A 23,404-nucleotide genomic window follows, 5' to 3' on the forward strand; every position below is an offset into this window, starting at 1 on the left:
AAAAAGGATATTAAGAGAAAAAGAAAAGCAGCTGTACGCAGATGGACCAATGGATGGTGATGTACCTGAGTCCTTAGGGGTACTGGAGGTTGCTGGTAGAGTGCAGGTTCAGTGTGGTCATGTGACTGCAGGCTGCTAGGTTTGACTGGTCAAATTAAGATAAAATTAGTATAGTAGAGTATATGGTGTCCTGTTTGATAAGGGGATAAGGATAATTAGTACTAATATTATTATAAATATTACCTTGTATTTAGGTGGAGAAATTGGTCCTGTATACCACTGGGTTTCAGTCCTTAGTATATCATGAAGCACTGAGGCTGGTGGACAGGTAGGGATGATAGTCCCCCTTCAGGTGTTCAGGAATCACTGTCCGTGATGCTGAGCGTGGATGAAGGGCGGCAGAGCCTTATTGTGTCGGTGCAGAGGTCGCGTACCTGTTAGAATGGTGGTGGCTGCTGGCGTCGCAGGCACGTGGATTTGCTGGAACTACACTCGTTGGTGGTGCTGAGTGGATCCGCAGGTACTGACCTGGTGATGAGAGCCGGATGGACTGGCTGCGTTGCGCCACACGCGGAGTCCCAGCCGGAGGCTCCGGTGGTAGCGAGCGTTCCAGGTACCTGTTTCCTAATCGCGCAGATAGGCAGGACGTCCGGTCACGTGGTGTGTGATGTAGGATCCCGCGGAGTCTCGCGATGGAGCAGGTACAGGTAGCACTGAGGACCTTTCCTACGTGTTTCGGATTTGCACGGAATCCTTCGTCAGGGATGGTCCTTCAGTGCTGGATGCTTCCTTATATAGGTAAGTACTCGGTCCTCATGTGCTCCTTGATTGAATCCATTAATGTACAGATGAGATGAGCAATAATAGCGACTTGGTACTGATTATAAAGTATAGCTTGGATAGATAGGTTAATAGATTGAGAACTGCAATTAATAGGTATTCCGGTTGTGCAGTCTAATTAAATGCAAACAATTCTATCTCACTGTTAAGACCTTTAGGTCTCAGTGAGTTGAGTTTAAAAATCCAGCTGCTTTCGATACGGGACATCTGATTGATGTAATTGCCCTGTCTCCAATGTTTCTGCACAATTTGGATACCTGTAATTTTGATATCCTTGGTTGAGCCTCCATGTTTATCTGCAAAATGTTTGGAGAGAGGGTGTTTTGCAAACTTAGTCCGTATATTGCGTAGGTGTTCACCCACTCTCCTATTTAATGGACGTCTTGTGCGTCCAACATATAGTTTGTCACAGGGACATTTAAGTCCATAAATAACTCCCATAGTGGTACAGGTGATAAAATCCTTGATAGGAAACTCAATATCTCCATGAGAAATTTTATTCTGTTTTTTAGTATGCAGATTTTTGCACACTATACATTTATTACAAGGGTAGAAGCCGACTGGGTTTATGGATAGGCTTTTTGAAAGGGTGATGGACAAAGGATTTTTTATAGATGGGGCTATTAGGTTTCCCAAATTTCTGGCTTTCCTAAATATGAATCTAGGTTTTGGGGGGATCTGGTCCCCTACTATGTTATCATCTCTAAGGATGTTCCAATGCCGCTGGATAATTTTCCTTATGAGGTGGGTGTTAGAATTATAGGTAGTGATAATTGGAATATCAAAGTTGGCGTCACCTAGGTTCTCATTATTCTCACTAGTGATTTCTTTATTAGCCAGAAGTTTTATTCGAGGGGTTTTGCATGTCTGTTTCTGGCTTTGGTAAGAAGTGCTGGATCGTACCCTTTTTTCAGGAATTTAGTCGTCAGGAGATTTGCTTCTTCCTCAAAGTCCTTATGTTTTGAACAGTTCCGATATAGTCTTTGATATTGGCTGTTTGGTATATTTAAAAGCCAACTGGGAAGGTGACAGCTACTCATATGAATAAAGCTGTTAGTATCAGTGGGTTTAAAAAAAGTGCGTGTGCATATCTGGCTATCTTTGATGCATATACTTAGATCCAGAAAGTTCACCTGATTAGTACTTGTGAATGAGGTGAATTGAAGAAAAAAATCGTTATTGTTAAGGTCAGACAGGAATTGTGTTAAAGAGTCCTGGCTACCCGCCCAAATGAACAGGATATCATCAATGAAACGATGCCAAAATATTAAGTTGGGGTGGAGGTTGCCATTGGTGAAGATATGGTAGTGCTCCCACATGCCTACATACAGATTTGCATAACTGGGCGCAAAGCGTGTGCCCATCGCGGTACCCCATCTCTGCCTATAATGTTTTTCTTCATATTTAAAAGAATTGTGGGTTAGAATAAAAAGCATACATTCCTCAATAAAGTTAATTTGTTGTTCTGGCATAGTGGTGTGTAGCTGCAAGAAAAATTTTGCAGCTTGGCAGCCCTTTTGGTGTTGGATAACTGTATAGAGGGATGTGATATCCAGGGTTCCTAATGTATAATGGTTTTTCCATTTGATTTTATCCAGCAATTGTAGAGTATGTTTTGTATCTTTCAGGTGTGCTGGCAGAAGGGGGATTAAATTTTGTAGATGGTTATCGATATATCTGGATAGATTGGAGGTCAAACTTTGAATGCCAGAAATGATGGGTCTTCCAGGCGGGTTGGTCATAGATTTGTGAATCTTTGGGAGATAATAAAATATTGCCGTTCTTGGGTACAGTGTGAGTATGTACTCATATTCATTCTTACTGAGAAGGTTCTCATTAAGACCTTTGTCCAACAATTTTTTTAGTTCCATGGTGTATATGGGAGTGGGGTCAGAGGGCATAAGTTCATAAGTCTGTGTGTCCCCTAGGAGTCTGATGCATTCTTTATGGTATTGTGTGTAATCCAGGATTACAATCCCTCCTCCTTTATCTGCTGGTCGCATAACCAGATCCTGGTTCTGTGCTAGTGTGTTAATTGCTTGGCGTTCACCTCGTGTGAGGTTATATTTGAATTTAGAGCACTTTTTATCACTTATCCGGTATATGTCGTCAATCACATTTTTGGAACGCTTCCATTGCTTCAGAGTACTCATTTAGAGGGTGGAAGTTAGATTTCTTCTTTAGTGTGATATATTGGATGCTCTGATTGGTGGTGTGGGGAGAGTTATTGATGTTGTTGGTATTTTTTAAGAAATGTTTTTTTATGGAGAGCTGTCTCATGAATTTCTTCACCCCTATGAAGGCTTCAAATTTATCAAATCGGCACGCTGGTGCATATTTAAGACCCCTAATCAATAATTTATACTCGTCTTGTTTCAGAGTGTAGTGGCTAAGGTTGAAAATGGATGAATAATCCTGATTTATTTCCTGGGGGTGTGAGTTTTTCTTTTTGGTGAGTCCCCCCCCCCCTACAGCCCCTCTTGCGTTTCTTTGTGGTACCCTGTGAAAAAAATTTGAGTTAGCCTGGCGTTTGCGAACTTGTGGGTGTTGGGAGTTGGTTTCCCGTGAGGTGGAGGCATGGGATCTACTAGTATTGGATTCAAGCATTTGGGGTTCTGGTACTAGTCTTGCTGGAGATCTTCCAGCATTAGGTGAGTTAGGAAGGATACTGAACCTGTTTTGTAGGTCTATTGGTTCATCAGGAGTGGTGGGATTTGGTATAGATTGCGTCCTAGGGGTAGAGGGTCTTGAATTGGTGGGGAGGGGAGGACTAAGGATGGAGTCTTGGTCTGAGGTTGGATGAACTGAAAATCTCTCTTCTATTTGATACGGGCTGCCCTCTATTTCATCAATAATTTTGTATGCTTCTTGGTGGGGTGTTTGAGTAGTTTGGGGGTCTGGTATTGCGTCCCTACCAAACGTCCTACGTTTCTTAAGAAGAATCTTTTTTTCCTTAATGTGGATCCTATTACGGATATTATTGGATAAATTGATTATATCAGGGTGATTTTGATGAGGTTTGATCTCCTGGATCAATTTGGATATCACATTTTTGTTCTCCGTAAGGTTGCACTTTCTTTTTTCAATGATGAATATCACTGCCTGTTTTGAAAAATTTTTGAACATAGTTTCCCATTCGGTTAGTGTGATGGGATCTGGTATGTCTCCGGATAGTGGTTTGGTGACACATAGTCCTGTAGGGATGATGTTGTATGCCAAGTACCTTTATAGGGTCGCTACTTCCCATAGATCGCGCATCTCCTTAAGTAGGAGTTGCTCTAGAGTTTTCAGTGATTCCTTGATTTTGTCCAGGTTTTCTGAGTTAGGACCAGCGCAGATACCCCATCTCTGTTTTCAATGTTATTTCTTCCCTCAGCTATAATATTCTAGAATTAGTGCTGCCACCTAGTGGGAAAATGGTGAATCTTTCTCCCAGTTTATGTTACGCTCATAGATTGTCTTCTATCAGTGTGTGTCTAGCACAGTAATACACGGCAGTGTCCTCATTCTTCACATTGGTCATTTGTAGATATACCATGTTTTTACTGTTATCTCTGGAGATTGTGAATCGTCCTTTCACAGAATCTTCATAGCTGGTGCTACCCCCATCACTGCTAATATAACCCATCCACTGTAATCCTCTATCAGGAGTCTGTCTGACCCAGTTCATGCTATAGCTGCTGAAGGTGAATCCAAATCCTTCACATGAGAGTGTATGGGAATTCCCGGGCTTCATCACCACGGGGTCTGATGACTGGACAAGTCGTACTTGAGACCGGACACCTGGAGAATACACAGAATAAGGTTACATCCATATCCACATCTCATCATAGTGCTAGTAATATCCTATACTAATGTACTAGTAATGTCTCTAGTAATGGTCACCTGACATGCCGGCCAGTGATATAAAGAGGAGCAGGAAAGTCTTCATCACTGCTGGGGTGACTTCTAGGAGGTGATGTGAGATCCATCAGCGCTGTCTGTATTATGTAGAGATGTCACAGAAGGAAGTGACGTCACCTCATTATCATATTCTCAGATGTATATACATGTGTGGTTCTATCATATACAGTATGTGTCTAGTGCTGTGGACTACAACGTATATTATCCCTTTAAATGTCTCACTGATTATATCAGTCATTTCCACATTAATAAATATTCAGCCATCAGTTAAACATCAAAATAAGAAATTAAGGGTTTTTTTGTAATAAAGTAGTGATGAGCGAGCACTAAAATGCTCGGGAACTCGTTGCTCGAGTCGAGCAATTAGGAATGCTCGAGTGCTCGGTCCGAGCAAGGAGCCCAATGTAAGTCTATGGGAAACTCGAGCAGTTTTTGGGCGCCCCACCCGTCGGTCTGCAGATCGCCCAAATCGATGGGAAAAGTGCTGAAATGACATGGGAACAGCATGGGGAAGACCCCTGGAAGAATTTCTGACTCCCAGGTCACTGTTGTCAACAACGTTGTCAGAGGTATTACGCCACTTTTACGGACTCACAATAAAACATACAAAAAAGAAACCAAAATGGATTTTCCTGGGAAATATGTTAAGGAACATCCTTTCCAGGATAATGACTTGTATATAAGGCAAAATAAATAACCAAAAACAAAAATGGTTCTCCACACCTTGGGCTATGTTCACACGTAGCGTTTTTGATGTGTTTTTGCACTTTTGCTTTGCTTTCAATGGTGAAAAATGCATTCACCGGGAAATGTAATTTTAACATTTTGCTACCTTATCTGGCCATATGGTGTGTGAGACATGATCAGACACATTCATACAGTGCTGAAAAGACATGGGAACAGCATGGGGAAGACTCCTGGAAGCATCTCTGACTCCCAGGTCACTGCCTAAAACTGTGGTCATCTCATCAGACGTAATCCTATATTACTGCGGTAATAATACAGACATTTTTGACAACGTGACAAATGTTAAACTCCATTTAAAATGGGCAAGGTGTGTGTCAAGGGACGGGGAAGTGGACATTATGGTGATATTGATAGTGCGCGCAGAGGCCGTGGGCAAGATGATACTGTGCTTGCTGACGGAGCACAACAAACACCCACGTCAAGTCAAACTACCTTCCTGTCCCAATTTCTAGGGGGTCGCGGAACACCACTATTGAAGCCAGAGCAGTGTGAAAAGGTGGTTGGTTGGATAGCAGATAAAACCTCCAGTCAGTTTGCCACCACCCCCACCTCCACATGGTCCAGTCTCAGTAGCTGTGAGTCTGGACCACATTATTATTATTACTTTATCGCCATTTATTCCATGGCACTTTACATGTGAAAAAGGGGTATACAATGCAAAAACAATTACAATAATCTTGAACAAAAATGTGACAGTGACTGCTACAGGAGAGGAGAGGACCCTGTCCACGAGGGCTCGCGGTCTACAAGGGATGGGTGAGGATACAGTAGGTGATGAGAGAGATGGTCATGCAGCGGTATGGTGGAGTGAGGGTTACTGCACGTTGTACGCATGTCACAAGAGGTGGGTCTTCAGGTGCTTTTTGAAGGTTTCAACAGCAGTTGAGAGTCCGAAACAGTGGGGTAGAGAGTTCCTGAGAAGAGGGGATGCACGAGAGAAATCTTGTATGTGATTGTGGGAAGAGGAGAAAAGAGGGGAGTAGAGAAAGAGATCTTGTGAGGATCGGAGGTTGCGTGCAGGTAAGTACCGGGAGACTAGGTCACAGATATATAGAGGAGTCAGGTTGTGGATGGCTTTGCATGCCAAGGTTAGGGTTTTGAACTGGAGTCTCTTGGCAATGGGGAGCCAGTGAAGGGATTGCCAGAGAGGAGAGGCCAGGGAATAGCGAGGGGACAGGTGGATAAGTCGGGCAAGAGAGTTTAAGATAGATTGGAGGAATGCGAGAGTGTTAGAAGTGAGGCCACAGACCAGGAGGTTGCAGTCGTCGAGAAGGGAGATGATGAGGGCATGCACTAGTGTTTTTGTAGATTCGTGGTTGAGGAATTTGCGGATCCAGGAGATTTTTTTTACTTGGTGTCGGCATCTTCCTCATCCTGATCCTCCTTCCTCCCACCATTCCGAGTGCCCTGAGACAGCTGATCCCACATTTGGACACTCTGAAGAGTTGTTTTGTTCATCTTTCCATTTATAGTTTCTGGCCTCTCGCTTGGTCCTCTCAGTAGTGGAAAGAGCTTTGATATGTGGTTTGTAGGAGAGATTAGAATTCAGAGTTATCCCAAGAGCTTTTCACTTTTCCATCGATAGATTGGGGCCTCTCGACCGGCCAGCTTCGAGCAGGGCAACAGAAGATCGCATGTAGCGATTTGAACAGCCATGGTCACTTGAAGGTGATTATGGTAAAGTGCAATTACTGTCGCAAGAAGTGTATAATGATGAGACACAATGGACAGAAAGTCAGGAAGAGGACCAGGGTGCGGAAGTGGAAGAAGAAGCGGTGGACGATGAAGTCACTGACCCAACCTGGCAGGGGGACATACAGAGCGAAGACAGCAGTACACAGGGGGAGGGAGGCGTAGCACCACAACAGGCCGGAACAAGCAGTGTGATGGCCACAGACACAAGGCAGGCAACTGCTCCCCGGAACACCACCAAGACAGAAGTTGCCACTACAACTGTTAGGTCTTCCCAAGTCTGGTTCTTTTTTAAAGACTGTTCAGATAACCCCAAAAAGGCCATTTGCAACATCTGCCAGGCCAGCATCAGCAAGAACAACAAAACAACCAGCCTGACCACCACCAGCATGCTCAGGCACATGACAGCAAAGCACCCGACCAGCTTGGCCGAACACCAAGGTCCAGAAACAATGTCTGCTGGTGACACCATTGCCTCTCCAGTTGTTGTGCATGCACGCCAATCTCCTGTCCATGGCGCATGCGAAGATGCCTCCCGCCCTGCATATGTAGTTGCAGACTTGTAACCATCACCGTCCACGTCCTTTTCCCTTTGCAGTGGTCATTTGTCTGTACCACAGTCCTTGGAATTCTAGCGCAAGTATGCAGCCAACCACACACCGGCCGCAATACTAAACTGCCACATTTCTGGACTGCTTGCACTTGAAATGTTGCCTTTTAGGCTCATGGAGGCGGAAGATTTCCATAACCTCATGGCAGCGGCGGCTGGGTGTCCATACTCGGTCCCCAGCCGCCACTATTTCTCCCGGCATTGTCTCCACCTTCCACAAGAGAGGGTCCCAGAACATTACCTCTGCCCTCCCCAGTACACTCACTGGGAAGGACCGCCTAACCACAAACACGTGTACAAGTGAATGTGGCCAGGGACGGTACGGAGCCAGTCCACAGTAAAAAACAGCAATATTGTGTCCAGGAACCTTCCCACACATTTTTCTTAGCCAGGGCTGCTTCTTGGCAGGGTTGGACGGGCCCAACAGAGAACCAGAGAATCCTCGATGGGCCCTGATTTCTCCATCAGGAGAGTTCATAGCGCAAACCTTGCAGATTGTGATGATGATGAGGCCATCCATCTCCTTTGTTTTCTGTTACTTGGAATGCAAGCACAAGTATGCAGCCAGCCACCAACCCACCCACAGGCCGCAATACTCAGCTGCCACATTTCTGGACTGCTTGCACTTGAAATGTTGCCTTTTAGGCTCGTGGAGGTGGAAGCTTTCCACAACCTCATGGTGGCGGTGGCCGCGTGTCCATACTCAGTCCCCAGCCACCACTATTTCTCCCAGTATCGTCTCCGCCTTCCACAAGCGATGGTTCCAGAACATTATCCGTGCCCTCACCAGTGCACCTAAGTGGGAAGGACCGCCTAACCACAATCACATGGACACGTGAATGTGGCCAGGGACGGTTCATCTCACTGACGCATTCCACTGGGTTAATATTTTGGAAGCTGGGACCCAGTGGGACCCTGAGACTGAACATGTCCTCCCGACACAGAGGATTGCAGATCCTGGGTCAATCAGGGTTGCCCCTACATTCTACAGCTCCTGCATCACCACCTCCTCCTCCTCTTCAGCCTCCATCTCCATCACTTGATTCATTTTTTCAGTATATATTCCAGATTATTTACTTAAACTTCGTGTGTGCCAAAAAACAATAAGCAGGACTGTATGCTTAGGCGACAAACCGCACATCGTTGCAGAGTTGTTGAAAGTTGTATCAGAGAACCTGGTGGCGTCTCTGAAAATAGGCAAGCTCGCACATGTACCATGTCTGGCCCATGTGCTAAACTTAATGGTTCTGCAGTTTCTCAAAATCTACATGGAACTGCTAGAGCAGCTTGTGAAAGTTCGCCGCATGTGTGCCCATTTCAGAAAGTCAGCTGCAGCTTCCATCGCCCTGGCAGGGCTTCAGCAGCGTTTGCAGCTTCTAGCTCACCGACTGGTGTGCTATGTCACTACACGTTGGAAATCAACGTTGCAGATGTTTGGAATGATTTTGAGCAGCAGAGAGCAGTTGTTGAGTTCCAGCTTCAAAACGTCCGTCGGCATTCAAGTCAGGCTCTGCACATAAGAGCTGATGAGTGGGCATGGATGTCTGATAACTGTGCCATCCTCCAAAACTTTGAGTACTCCAGCAAGATGGTTAGCAGCGATGACGCCATAATTAGCGTCACCATTCCGCTTCTCTGTCTACTGAAACGCTTGCTGCTCACAATTGAAGAGGAGGCATTGCAGGCGGAAAAAGGAACTTTACAGGGTGATACTAACCAGCCCAGCCTCATCTCAAAGCGGATTGGGTGATAATGAGGAGGCGGAGGAGGAAAAGAACATAGACAGTCATACTCTTGGTGAGAACAGGGCAATCTTGGCTGTTGGCAGTCTGGCACACAAGGCCGACGTTATGTTCCCCTGCCTTTACCATGACCATTGCATTGTACGCGTTTTGGGCATTACAGAAAACTGGCACGGCACAAGAGAATTCTTGGAGACGGAGGTGTGAGGTTCTGATTAAGGAGGATGTCAGTCTTAGATCAGTTGCAGAACGGAAGGCACAGTAGGGGTGATAAACAGAAATGAGGGAAGAGATATAGGCCGATGCAGAACTGTGGACAACTTGGTGGGTGAGAGAGATGAGATTGTATTGCATTCTGTAGTGATGATTTAACCTAACCTGTGCAATGACTGGCACAGGATAGAGGCGTCAGTGAAACGGCTTGATAGAAATACGACCCTGGTGCTGCATTCAGAAGGGATTGGAGAGGAGACAGTTTGTTTAGAGGGAGACCGATTAGAAGAGAGTTGCAGTATTGAATAAGAGCGTCAGTAAGAGTTTTTACAGAATCAACGATGAGAAAAGGTTGAATTGTGGAGATGTTTTTAAGGTGCAGGAGACATGAGCGAGTGAGTAATTTTCCACGTTGAATAAAGGAAAGTTGTGTGTCAAACACTACCTGCTTGATATCTCTGCAGATGGATTAGTCCTCAGAAGGACTGTTTGTTGAGATGGATATGTGTCTCTAATATCTTTTGGTACACCTACACTAACTAGAAACAAGAAAATCTCTCCCTAGCTCAGCAGCAGCTCTCCCTACACTGTCTGATTCCGGAGTGACTGTGACGAGTATGGCGGCGCCAGGTCTGATATAGATCTGATGACGCTGTGCAGCCAGCCAATCACTGTAATACCACAACCAACATGGCTACGACATTACAGTGAGTGGCAGGCAATCCCTGCATGTTCATTAGCTCTGTAAAGAGTGCCAAACATGCAGGGAGGAGACCCGAGCTCCCTCCGAGCAACCCCGGAAATACTCGGCGAGCGCCGAGCATGTTGAGCAGTGAGATGCTCGGGCGAGCACCGAGCAGTAGCGAACATGCTCGCTCATCACTAATGTGAACGCTAACTGAGATTTAGGCACACAGTGAGGCTTAGAAGGCGGGGGGCATTTGGTTTTGGGAGTGTAGATTTTGCTGGATTTCTTTTGGGGGTGAACTATGTCACATTTCCAGATTCTTTGTATTCCCTTTAACGTAGACACCTCCAATATTTATGTTAACAGATGTCAGACCTAAGTGCGGGCATGTTTTTTGTGGGTTGAGTTGAAGCTTTTATAGTTGGCATATTGGGGTACATAACATATGGATCACTTTTAAAGATTGGTTCACATTTACCCTGTGCTCTACGCTGAGTACTTACATCAGGGCTTCCATCTAAAGCACTGTACTACATGATTCAGATGAAACCGCCAATAGATCCATTCACTAAAATGAAGCAGAAGAGTTACTCTGGACTCTTTCTGGCATCTGATTGATGGTGTGAATCTGTTCATTGGTGCCCAAAACAGCAGACAACCGCGCTTTTGTGCACGCCTAAAAAGACAGACGCTGATGGATCATAGACCAGATGGAGTCCACAGTGCCTCCATCTGCCTCATTATCGGGGATCTTCCGACGAGGTTTCCGTCTGAATCAAGTATTTCAGAGATCTACACGCAAACCCCAGTGTAAGTACTCAGCGTAGAGCACAGGATAAATGTAAGCCGAGCCTTACTGTGATCTTTGGGAGGCAGAATAAACAAATCAACAGCAGGCAAAGAACTGGTTTTATTTAATTTTTACTCCATTCATCATGCGGTATAAGTGATTAGACAACTTTATTCTTCTGTTCACAGCAATACCAGATTTATACAGGTTTTTTTTCTAGGTTTTCCTATTATTACACACTGAAATAAGTCTTTTTGCATCGTCATATTTTGAGAGGTTTAATTTTTCTATTCATCTGATAGAGTCATGTGAGGGTATTTTTGGTGGGATTAGTTGAAATTTGTATTGGTACTATTGGAACAAAATATTTTTTGATTGCTTTCTACTCAGATGTTTGAGAGAAAAAATGAAAGAAAAACAGCAATGCAGGAAATGTTTATTTTTCTTTTAGCCATTTACTGTGTTGTAAACCTATCAAGAAAGTTTTACTCATTGAGTCAATACGATTACTGTTAGAACTCTCCTGTTAGGTTTTTTTTAGTTTGCTGGTCACATGACCATTTTTGCCTATTTAATCCGGCTCCGCCCTCCTGGTCTTGCTGGACTTCATTGTATTTACTACTCTTGAGCTAGCTTGGTGCTGTGTTGCCGTTCTCTGTTAGTTTTGCTAGGTCTTCTGACCTCTATGCTTTTTGTTGTGTGTTTGTCTTTGACTGCTACTATTTCTGCTAGGAGGTGTCCAACTTATCCCAGTCCCTAGTTCTTGTAGGGATCCCTCCCTCACATCTATAGGTCTTCGTTCAGACTAGCCGAGGACTTTAGCGGGTCTGATCGCAGAATCAGGTTCCCCGTTACATCGTAGGGATCTAGTTTAGTTCTATTGTAGGGACAGTTCTCCTGTCTTTCCTTAGTCCCTGTAGCAGATCATAACAGTAAGTCCAGCCCTAAAAGAAAAAAAAAAAATTTTCTCTAAGGAAAGACCTCCAGTTTTCCATCATGGTCTCGGTTCAAGATTTGGCTCAACGCTTGCAGGGACTCTCTCTGGAGGTGGCCAAGCTCCAACAACACGTGAGTAGCTGTTCTGGAGCACATTTTGTGGAACCAAAGGTACGTCTGCCTGATTTATTTTTTGGCGAACAACAAGATTTTTTTTCTTTTAAAAATGCTTGTTTATTGTATTTTCGTTTGAGACCCGGATCCTCTGGTGATGAATCACAGCGCATAGGGTTCATAATGTCACTTTTGCGCAAAGAACCTCAGGGATGGGCCTTCCCTCTCCAACCTAGTGATCCGTGCTTTAGATCAGTGGATAGTTTTTTTTCTGCTTTGGGTTTGTTGTATGATGATCCTGATCGTGTCTCATCTGCTGAGTCTGAATTGAGACGTTTGAGGCAGGTATCAGGTAATGTGGAAAAATATTGTTCTCACTTCCGTCGGTGGTCTGCCCAGGTGGGGTGGAACGATTCAGCTTTGAAAAGCTTGTTTCTTGCAGGGCTAGGTGAAAGGGTTAAGGATTTACTGATTGCTTATCCCACACCTGGAAACTTGCAGGAGGCTATGCAATTAGCTATACGGGTGGACAGGAGGCTGCGTGCAAGGGTTAATGAGAGCAAATCCTCTGCTATGTCAGCTCCGAGTCTTGAGAGGGTCTGTGCTGACAATGGAGAGCCGATGGAGATTGGGGCGATGCCACCCCGCTCTCAGGAAAAAGATCGCAGGCTTTCTGAAGGCTTGTGCTTCTATTGCGGAAATTCTGGTAATTTTATTAAGAACTGTGTGCTTCGTTTGAAGAAAGAAAAAAAAATGGTCAGTTATGCCCGTATTGCCTGTTTAAATTCTAAGGGAGTATTCCTATCTGCCACTACTGCTGCTCAGGATGAATTAATTGAATTTCGGGTATTTGTGGATTGTGGTTCTACTCTGAATGTGATTGATGGGGGATTCTTGGAAAAACTTAGATTAGAACCTAAAACTTTATCATCCCCTATTGCTGTGGTTTCTGTTGACCGCTCTACCTTGAAGAGTGTTACTCATAAGGTCTGTGAATTTCTCCTCACTATTAATGGTATTCACCAAGAAAATTTGGATTTGGTGGTATTGGATAATTTGCCTTCTCCAGTAATATTGGGGTTACCCTGGTTAAAATTGCACAATCCTGTACTGGATTGGTCTACCAATGAAATTAAGTCCTGGAGCCCTAAGTGTTATGACAAGTGTTGTAACGGACGTATTGCTGCTGTGGATAAAGGGGAATTGCCTGTACCTATTCAGGATTTTTGGAGAGTTTTTTCTGAGGAGGAGTCACAAATTTTGCCTCCCCATAGAGACTATGATTGTACCATTGAATTTGTCCCTGGAGCGACTCTTCCTAAAAGTCGTTTATTTAATCTTACTATTCCTGAGAGAAAGGCTTTGGAGGAATACATACAGACAAGCTTGGCCGCCGGTCACATTAGGCCTTCCAAGTCTCCTGTGGCTGTTGGATTTTTTTTTGTAAAAAAAAAAGATGGCGGTTTACGTCCTTGTCTGGACTTTCGTGAGATTAATAAAATTACTGTACGCAATCCTTACCCACTGCCATTGATTCCTGATTTATTTAACCAGTTAGTGGGGGCCAAGTGGTTCTCTAAAATTGATCTCCGGGGGGCATACAATTTGTTGCGCATGAAGGAGGGTGATGAATGGAAGACTGCTTTTAACACTCCTGTGGGTCATTTTGAGAATCTGGTTATGCCTTTTGGTCTTACCAATGCTCCAGCATTTTTTCAGAATCTTATTAATGACATCCTTAGACCTTTAATCGGCAAAAATGTGGTTGTGTATTTGGATGACATTCTGATTTATTCGCCTGATCTGGAGTCTCATTGGCGGAGCGTACGTGAGGTATTACAGTTATTAATGGACAATTCGCTTTTTGCTAAGCTGGAGAAATATGAGTTCGCTGTACAGAGAATTAGTTTTTTGGGCTACATTATCTCCAGTGAAGGTTTTGAGATGGACCCGGTTAAAGTTCAAGCTGTGCAGGAATGGCCTAGGCCTATTGGTTTGAAATCGATACAGAGGTTTTTGGATTTCGCCAATTATTACAGAAAATTCATAAAAATTTTTTCTATTATTGTCAAACCGCTGACCGATCTCACCAGGAAAGGTGCTAATGCGGTTCAGTGGACTTCTGAGGCCATTGAAGCTTTTGTGTTTCTAAAGGAGAGGTTCACCTCTGCTCCCATCCTTATGCAGCCTGATGTGACTAAGCCGTTTTTGGTTGAGGTTGATGCTTCTTCGGTGGGGGTCGGTGCGGTGTTGTCTCAGGAAAACAAGGATGGAGTACATCCCTGTGCCTTTTTTTCAAAAAAATTTTCTGAGACTGAACTTAATTACGATATTGGTAATCGGGAATTGCTGGTGATTAAACTCGCATTTGAACACTGGCGTCACCTCTTGGAAGGTGCTGAATTTCCCATTCAGGTTTTCACTGATCATAAAAATCTGATCTATCTTGATGCTGCCAAGCGCTTGAATGCCCGTCAGGCTAGGTGGGCACTTTTTTTCTCGCGGTTTAATTTTTCCCTTACTTACATCCCGGGTACCAAGAATGTTAAAGCGGATGCTTTGTCTCGCAGCTTTTCTCCCATGGTCGGTGTTGAGGAGGAAGAGGAGAGCATTTTACAAGAAGGTGTTGTGATTGCTGCTTTGGACTCCGTTTTGGAGGATGAGATTCTTAAAGCTCAGGAGAATGCCCCATCTAACACTCCCCATGGGAGGTTGTTTGTGCCTAGGACCTTTAGGAGAAATTTGTTTGTTGAGTGTCATGAGTCTCGGTTGGCAGGTCATCCAGGAATTTCTGAGACCAAGAGACTTGTGGGTCGCAGTTTTTGGTGGCCTGGATGGCAGAAGGAAGTCATTAAGTGGGTGCGCCAATGTACTGTGTGTGCTAGATCCAAGTCTTCGCATGCTCCTGCTGCGGGGTTGCTTTGTCCTCTGGAGGTTCCTAGTGCACCTTGGACACATCTGGCTATGGACTTTATTACTGACCTTCCCCCCTCTGAAGGTTTCACGGTCATCTGGGTGGTCGTGGACCGTTTTAGCAAGATGTGTCACTTGGTTCCCTTCATCAAACTGCCTTGCGCTAAGACACTCGCTAAGGCCTTTGTCAAGGAAATTGTCAGACTACATGGTGTTGCTACTGACATTGTTTCTGATAGGGGACCTCAGTTCGTGGCTCGTTTTTGGCGTGCCTTTTGTGACAGGTTGGGAGTTCATTTGTCGTTTTCATCTGGATATCATCCTGAGTCTAATGGCCAGACAGAAAGGAAGAACCAGGATGTTGAGCAGTTCTTGCGTTGTTTTGTGGCAGACAATCAAGAGGGGTGGTCTGAGTTTCTGCCACTTGCTGAATTTGCTCTTAACAACCATACATCCTCTTCTGCTGGGTGTTCGCCTTTTTTTTGTTGTTCTGGGAGACATCCGTCTTTTGGGTCATTCTCCAAATTGGTTTCGGCTGTGCCTGAGGAGGAGAGTTTTTCCGGTGATTTGGAGAGAGTTTGGACGGATGTGCGTGGTAATCTTCAGGAGGCTAACAAAAAATCTAAGAGGTACTTTGATAGGAAACGGCAAGAGGTTTTGTTTGCTGTTGGTGACATGGTTTGGTTGTCCTCTAAGAATCTGCGATTGAGGATTCCTTCTAAACAATTGGGTCCCAAGTTCGTAGGGCCCTTTAAGGTGCTTCAGATAGTTAACCAATCTGCTGTTAGGTTGGAGGTTCCTACGTCCTGGAAGATTAACCCGGTGTTTCATGTTTCTCTGTTGAAAAAAGCTGATGTGTCTGATGGTGACGCCTCTGCCACTGTTCCTTCGGTGGTGGAGGACGGGGAATATGAAATTTCCCGCATCCTAAATTCTAGACGGTATAGAGGGAGTTTGCAGTATCTCGTCGCTTGGAAGGGTTTCGGACCTGAGGATAACTCATGGGTGAGGGCGGATGATGTTTCTGCTTCCAGACTTGTCAGAGCGTTTCACAGGTGGTTTCCTGGTAAGCCTGGGTCTAGGGGATCCGGAGGATCCTCTTAGAAGAGGGGGTACTGTTAGAACTCTCCTGTTAGGTTTTTTTTAGTTTGCTGGTCACATGACCATTTTTGCCTATTTAATCCGGCTCCGCCCTCCTGGTCTTGCTGGACTTCATTGTATTTACTACTCTTGAGCTAGCTTGGTGCTCTGTTGCCGTTCTCTGTTAGTTTTGCTAGGTCTTCTGACCTCTATGCTTTTTGTTGTGTGTTTGTCTTTGACTGCTACTATTTCTGCTAGGAGGTGTCCAACTTATCCCAGTCCCTAGTTCTTGTAGGGATCCCTCCCTCACATCTATAGGTCTTCGTTCAGACTAGCCGAGGACTTTAGCGGGTCTGATCGCAGGATCAGGTTCCCCGTTACATCGTAGGGATCTAGTTTAGTTCTATTGTAGGGACAGTTCTCCTGTCTTTCCTTAGTCCCTGTAGCAGATCATAACAATTACAGTGATACCACATGTATTTTGGTTTTTATGTTTCGCTGCTTTTAAAACAATTTTGTAGAAAAACAATTGTTTCTGCATCCTCATAATCTGAGAGCTACAGCATTTTTATTTTTCCACTAATGGAGCTGAGTGGTGGCTTGTGAAGAAAAATATATGTGGTGCCCCTGCTGCTCATTGGTGCCACAGAACCCAGAAGGGTGCATGGATGGGCTTCTCCACAAGAGGCCCTCACACATTCACACACCTCCACCCTACCACCTCAGACCAGCAGAGGGAGCCCGTTAGAGATATATAAAGGAAGGGTGGAGCTAGGCAGCTCAGTCTAGTTTTAGTTTAGTGTTCAGAGAGAGAGGAACACAGCTCAGAGTTGAGCAGAGAGCGTGCTGACGCTCAGAGAGCAGTGAAGAGAGCAGCACGCTGGCTGCTGTGCTTAGGCGAGCCAAGGCCTACAGCACGTGTTAAGGCTTAGTGAGGGCCTTGAGTGGGCCGAAGGCGAGAGGAGAAGGAAGAAGTAGCAAGGGGGCAGAGGAGCATACCAGGCTCACCCCGAGATATATACCGGACACCGGGTCCACGCCTACAGGGACCGTTTACACCCAGTAGGAACCACCGGAACCCCTGGAGGACTACAGATCCCAGGTTCACCAAACACTGACTAAAGTACCAGGGCTAGGAGTCACGGAGGTCCCAGCGTCCAGGGAGAGTTATCTCCAAAGAGAAGGCCCTACCACCAGGTCAGCAGGTGCAGAGAGAGACAGTAACCAAGCTAGGCCTAGCTCCAGGCAGGCCAGAAGCTTAGAGAATAAAGCAACGGATCAGGAGGCCCTATACCCGCTCACTGGGGAGAGTCCAGAAGTGTGCCCGTCACCTGGAGTACCCTGGACCGTGCCTGCAGCATCACCAGTAAAGGTACTGAAGCTTACCCCCGTGTGAGTGTCCGTCTTTCCTCTGGGACCTTACTGCTATCTCTCCCCTGCACCACCATCCAGTACACCCCTGATCAGGTAGAATCCCTGGAAGAAGGATCACCAGTAGAAGCAGAGCCAGAAGGCCCAGTAACCAGCGCACTTGCCAGTCCCATAGAGAGGTTAAGACAGTTCTACAATTTACCCACACGTAGATCTGATAGGGTAGCGGACAGTGCAAACACAGACATCAACAACACCCCAGTACTACGTAGGTCAACACGCAGTACAAAAGGCCAGGTCCCTGTCAGGTATAAGGAGTAAGTTAAAAATAACTGCAGTGTAAATAGTTAGCCAGTAGGGTATTGCATAATGTTTATTGTATAAACTGAAATTAAATATATGTGAATTTAGTTACCCGTAAGGGTAAAAAGAGACTTGTAGGCTGAGGACTGTGAGCAGCCCAAGAACTGTCCTGTACATAGTTGCACTCCCTGGAGTGCCCTTTTAAGTGACCACTGGACAAAAACCTGTTTGGCGTGGCGGAAGACGTGGTCCAGCACCTGGATCACCTATGCCCTGTAGCCGCGCCCAGGGCCTACGTTGAGGGTTTTCAGGCGGGTCCCTCATGTTCCTTCATCGGTGAAATGGGCACCATTTACTTGAAAGACTCTGAACTTGTTTTATAAATATTTATTGTGTTAATAATGTTACCTGTAACGTTCAAGCAAAGTGCCTCCCATAAAGGGAAGAAATGTTAATGTTATTGTTAACCTGTTTTGCAAAAATGCTTCAGTCCAGGAGTACTGAGTTTTACTAGAGGGGAATGTGGCGCCCCTGCTTCGCATTGGTGCCACAGAACCCAGAAGGGTGCATGGATGGACTTCTCCACAAGAGGCCCTCACACATTCACACACCTCCACCCTACCACCTCAGACCGGAAGAGGGAGCCGATTAGGGATATATAAAGGGAGGGTGGAGCTAGGCAGCTCAGTCTAGTTTCAGTTTAGTGTTCAGAGAGAGAGGAACACAGCTCAGAGTTGAGCAGAGAGCGTGCTGACGCTCAGAGAGCAGTGAAGAGAGCAGCACGCTGGCTGCTGTGCTTAGGCGAGCCAAGGCCTACAGCACGTGTGAAGGCTTAGTGAGGACCTTGAGTGGGCCGAAGGCGAGAGGAGAAGGAAGAAGTAGCAAGGGGGTAGAGGAGCATGCCAGGCTCACCCCGAGATATATACCGGACACCGGGTCCGCGCCTACAGGGACCCTTTACACCCAGTAGGAACCACCGGAACCCCTGGAGGACTACAGGTCCCAGGTTCACCAAACACTGACTAAAGTACCAGGGCTAGGAGTCACGGAGGTCCCGGCGTCCAGGGAGAGTGATCTCCAAAGAGAAGGCCCTACCACCAGGTCAGCAGGTGCAGAGAGAGACAGTAACAAAGCTAGGCCTAGCTCCAGGCAGGCCAGAAGCTTACAGAATAAAGCAACGGATCAGGAGGCCCTATACCCGCTCACTGGGGAGAGTCCAGAAGTGCGCCCTTCACCTGGAGTACCCTGGACTGTGCCTGCAGCATCACCAGTAAAGGTACTGAAGCTTACCCCCTTGTGAGTGTCCATCTTTCCTCTGGGACTGTCCTGCTGTCTCTCCTCTGCACCACCATCCAGTACACCCCACGCTGCCCTGAGGCCCGCTCCACCTGTGGGGAGCCATTCCATCACAAGCTGCCCTACTATCTGCCTCAGAGGACTGGTGTTCAATATAGGGTTTAAATAGTGTAACTGTTCTATAGATCAGGGCCTTCCAGACACGTGCAATAACAAATATGTGGGGGGTTTTATTGTTTATTTTTATTTTTACATAAAACTTGCATATTTATTGGTGTAATATTTTTACACAATTTTTTCATTCATTATTTTGTGTATTTTTTTACTTGTTTACAAACTCGCTCTATTGGACTTAAACTTTTATTTCTCTGATTACGGGTCTAAAGCATTTCAATACACATGCATTGCAATGCAATAGACCTTGTACACCCTGCCTAATAGACCACTGTACTTGTCATGGGGTATTAGGGTGCAATCACTACCATCAGCTCGCCATGTCACAGGGTTGCCGATGGGATGAGAGAGAAAGAGCACCCTTCCTCTCTCAATCTAAATGCTGCACTCACTACTGATCTAGGGCTAAGCAGCCACGGGCATTGCTTGTAATGGCCCTGACTTTTACAGCAGAAGCCCGGTTATCAGTAAAGCTGAGCTCCCGGTGGTGATTGTGCGGTCACAGCTCCTATACTCACATCATTTTCATGACGTACCAGTGACTCCATTGACGGCAATGTACTGCGAAATAAAACCTATTGGTACATCCAATGTTGGAAAGAGGTTAAAGGAAAGACTTGTTCTGATATATGGTACCCGCAAAAATGTGCAAAATTAAGTTCTATTTGTCATAAGTGTCTAAAAATGAACATTTAATATTTATGTTTAGCTATGGAGGGGCTTCAAGAGTCAGATCTACTGGAGGGCTACAGGCAGCTCAGTCTCATAATCTTGTGGTTATATTCATTAGGAAACCACATTGCATGGTACTGAAACAGCAAGCCCAGCCTATCTCCTAGAGAACAAGAGGATCGGCAGCCCAAAATCAGACACGCCTGATCCTTATCTGCCAGACAACCTTCTCTCAGGGGGCTCTAAACACATTAGACCATCTGCAGAACCTGTGGATCTCGTCTGGTTCAGCCGACGTTAGTCTAATGTTTATGTAGGCCTTTATTCATGGCATACGCCTTTGTTTTTTTTTATGTTCTGGTCGCATGATGCTGTTTAGTAACACTAATACTTGTGATGCTGCAATGCGATCTTGGTGTCACTTGACCAATATCATCATTGCCCCTATCCATAAGGTTATATGTATCATAAGGTAATAATGTGAATGTCCCAAAATCCTGATACCCCATGTGTTTTAAGCAAGAAGTCATTTATTATCTTGTAAGTTGTTGATTTAATAAAAAGCATAAGGATTCATCATAATCTTACACATGAAGCCTCGTGCTCCTGTTTTTATACAATATTTCTATTCATATTTTGACTCCAATGTTATGTCTTCCCTTTTCTGTAATATTCTAGAATTAGTGCTGCCACCTAGTGGGGAAATGATGAATCTTTCTCCCAGTTTATGTTACGCTCATAGATTGTCTTCTATCAGTGTGTATCTAGCACAGTAATACACGGCAGTGTCCTCATTCTTCACATTGGTCATTTGTAGATATACCATGTTTTTACTGTTATCTCTGGAGATTGTGAATCGTCCTTTAATAGAATCTTCATAGCCTGTGCTACTCCCACCTTCACTAATATAACCCATCCACTGTAACCCTCTATCAGGAGTCTGTCTGATCCAGACCATGTAATAGCTGCTGAAGGTGAATCCAAATCCTTCACATGAGAGTGTATGGGAATTCCCGGGCTTCATCACCACGGGGTCTGATGACTGGACGAGTCGTTCCTGAGACCGGACACCTGGAGAATACACAGAATAAGGTTACATCCATATCCACATCTCATCATAGTGCTAGTAATATCTTATAGTAATGTACTAGTAATGTCTCTAGTAATGGTCACCTGACACGCCGGCCAGTGATATAAAGAGGAGCAGGAAAGTCTTCATCACTGCTGGGGTGACTTCTAGGAGGTGATGTGTGATCCATCAGCGCTGTCTGTATTATGTAGAGATGTCACAGAAGGAAGTGACGTCACCTCATTATCATATTGGCAGATATATATACATGTGTGGTTCTATCATATACAGTATGTGTCTGGTGCTGTGGACTACAACGTGTATTATCCCTTTAAATGTCTCACTGATTATATCAGTCATTTCCACATTAATACATATTCAGCCATCAGTTAAACATAAAAATAAGAAATTAAGGGTTTTTTTGTAATAAAGAAAGTAGTGATGAGCGAGTACGAAAATGCTCGGGAACTCGTTGCTCGAGTCGAGCAATTAGGAATACTCGGGTGCTCGAACCGAGTAACGAGCCCAAAGTAAGTCTATGGGAAACTCGAGCAGTTTTCTGGAGGCCCCCTCCCCCCCGGCGGTCTGTAGAGGGCCTAAAAACAGGGCCGGCTCCAGGTTTTTGTGGGCCCCGGGCGAAAGAGTCTCAGTGGGCCCCTTTAACACATACCACAATTCAAGATGCACCCCTTCACTGTGTACGCCCCCCAACATGCAGCCCTGTACACGCAGCTTCAGTCAAATTCCTTGTGCAAGGAAAGAAATGCAACATCACCCTCTTACATATGCAAGGCCCCACATGCAACATTAACCCATTCCCTGTGCAAGCCCCCACAACATGCAGCACATGCATGCATCATCCCCTTCCCTGTGATAGACCCTCAACATCACTTACATGCATATGCAAGCCCTCAACATGCAACATCACTCCCCTATGCAATCCCCCACAACATGCAGTGCCATGCTTGCATCGCCCCCTTCACCATGCAAGTCCCCCCAACATGCATCACTGTGCATGAAGCAACATGCATCCATGTGCAAGACCAATGACATACAACATAACCCCCCTTCCGTGTGCAAGACCCACAAAATGCTACATTAAAGGGGTTGTCCACTACTAGGACAAACCCTTCTCCTACCCCACGTTTGGCCCCGATAAAATAATAAAGCTTATACTCACCTCTCGTGCTGGTGCCGTTCCCGAAGTATCGGCACTCGCAGTCCCGGGGTTCTTGTGCGGTTGTTCTGACACGTGATTCCGGTGCCCAATCACCGTCTCTGTCCCCACCTTTGGAAGTCCGGGCTGCAGCTGATCTCTGACTTCCCCTTCATGTTAGATTTGTCCGAAGGTGGGGACAGTGACGGTCATTGGGCACCGGAATCACGTATCAGAACAACCGCACGCGAACCCTGGGACCACGAGTGCCGATACTGCGGGAACGGCACCAGCACGGGAGGTGAGTATAAGCTTTATTATTTTATTGGGGCCAAAATAAGGGTATGAGAAGGGGTTGTACTAGTAGTGGACAACCCCTTTCCTGTGAAAGGCCCTAGAACATGCAGCACCATGTAAGAATCACTCACTTACATAGCCCCAACATGCAACATTAACTCATTCCCTGTGCAAGCCCCCACAACATACTGCACATGCATGCTTCACCCGTGCCCTGTGCAAGACCCCCAGCATCACGCCGTTACTTATGCAAGCCCCCACAACCTGCAGAACCGTCCATGCAACTTATGCACATTCCCTGTGCAAGATAAACGACATGCAACCCCATATGTAGTAACTTGATCCACTTTTTATGCTCCCAAAACACAGTATTAGACCCTTTAAACTTAGACCTATATACTATCTACAAAACTAAAATACATAATTGCTGTCTCCACGCTGACCCATTATGCAGCTCCTCAATCCTCTCAGGATCTGTAGTGAAGTATCACCATTCACCTCATCTCCAGCAGCACCACGCTACTTCCTGGTATCGGGTCCACAGTGAACTGGAGGAGGCCCCGCCCCTTCCAATCACATCATCACCTCCCAGGAGCAACTCCAGTATAGACGCTACGCGGAGCTAATACCAGGAGACAGCTTTGTCCCAGAAAGCCAGTGGGCCCCCCTGTTTGTCCAGGGCCCCGGCACTTGCCCGGGTGCGCCGGGTGGTGGTGCCGGCACCGCCTAAAAATTACCCAAATCGATGGGAAGAGTGCTGAAATGACATGGAAACAGCATGGGGAAGACCCCTGAAAG

This window comes from Phyllobates terribilis, unplaced genomic scaffold (assembly GCF_046119375.1).
Source record: "Phyllobates terribilis strain yellow unplaced genomic scaffold, ASM4611937v1 Scaffold_1__5_contigs__length_1240528914, whole genome shotgun sequence".
Taxonomy (NCBI): Eukaryota; Metazoa; Chordata; class Amphibia; order Anura; family Dendrobatidae; genus Phyllobates; species Phyllobates terribilis.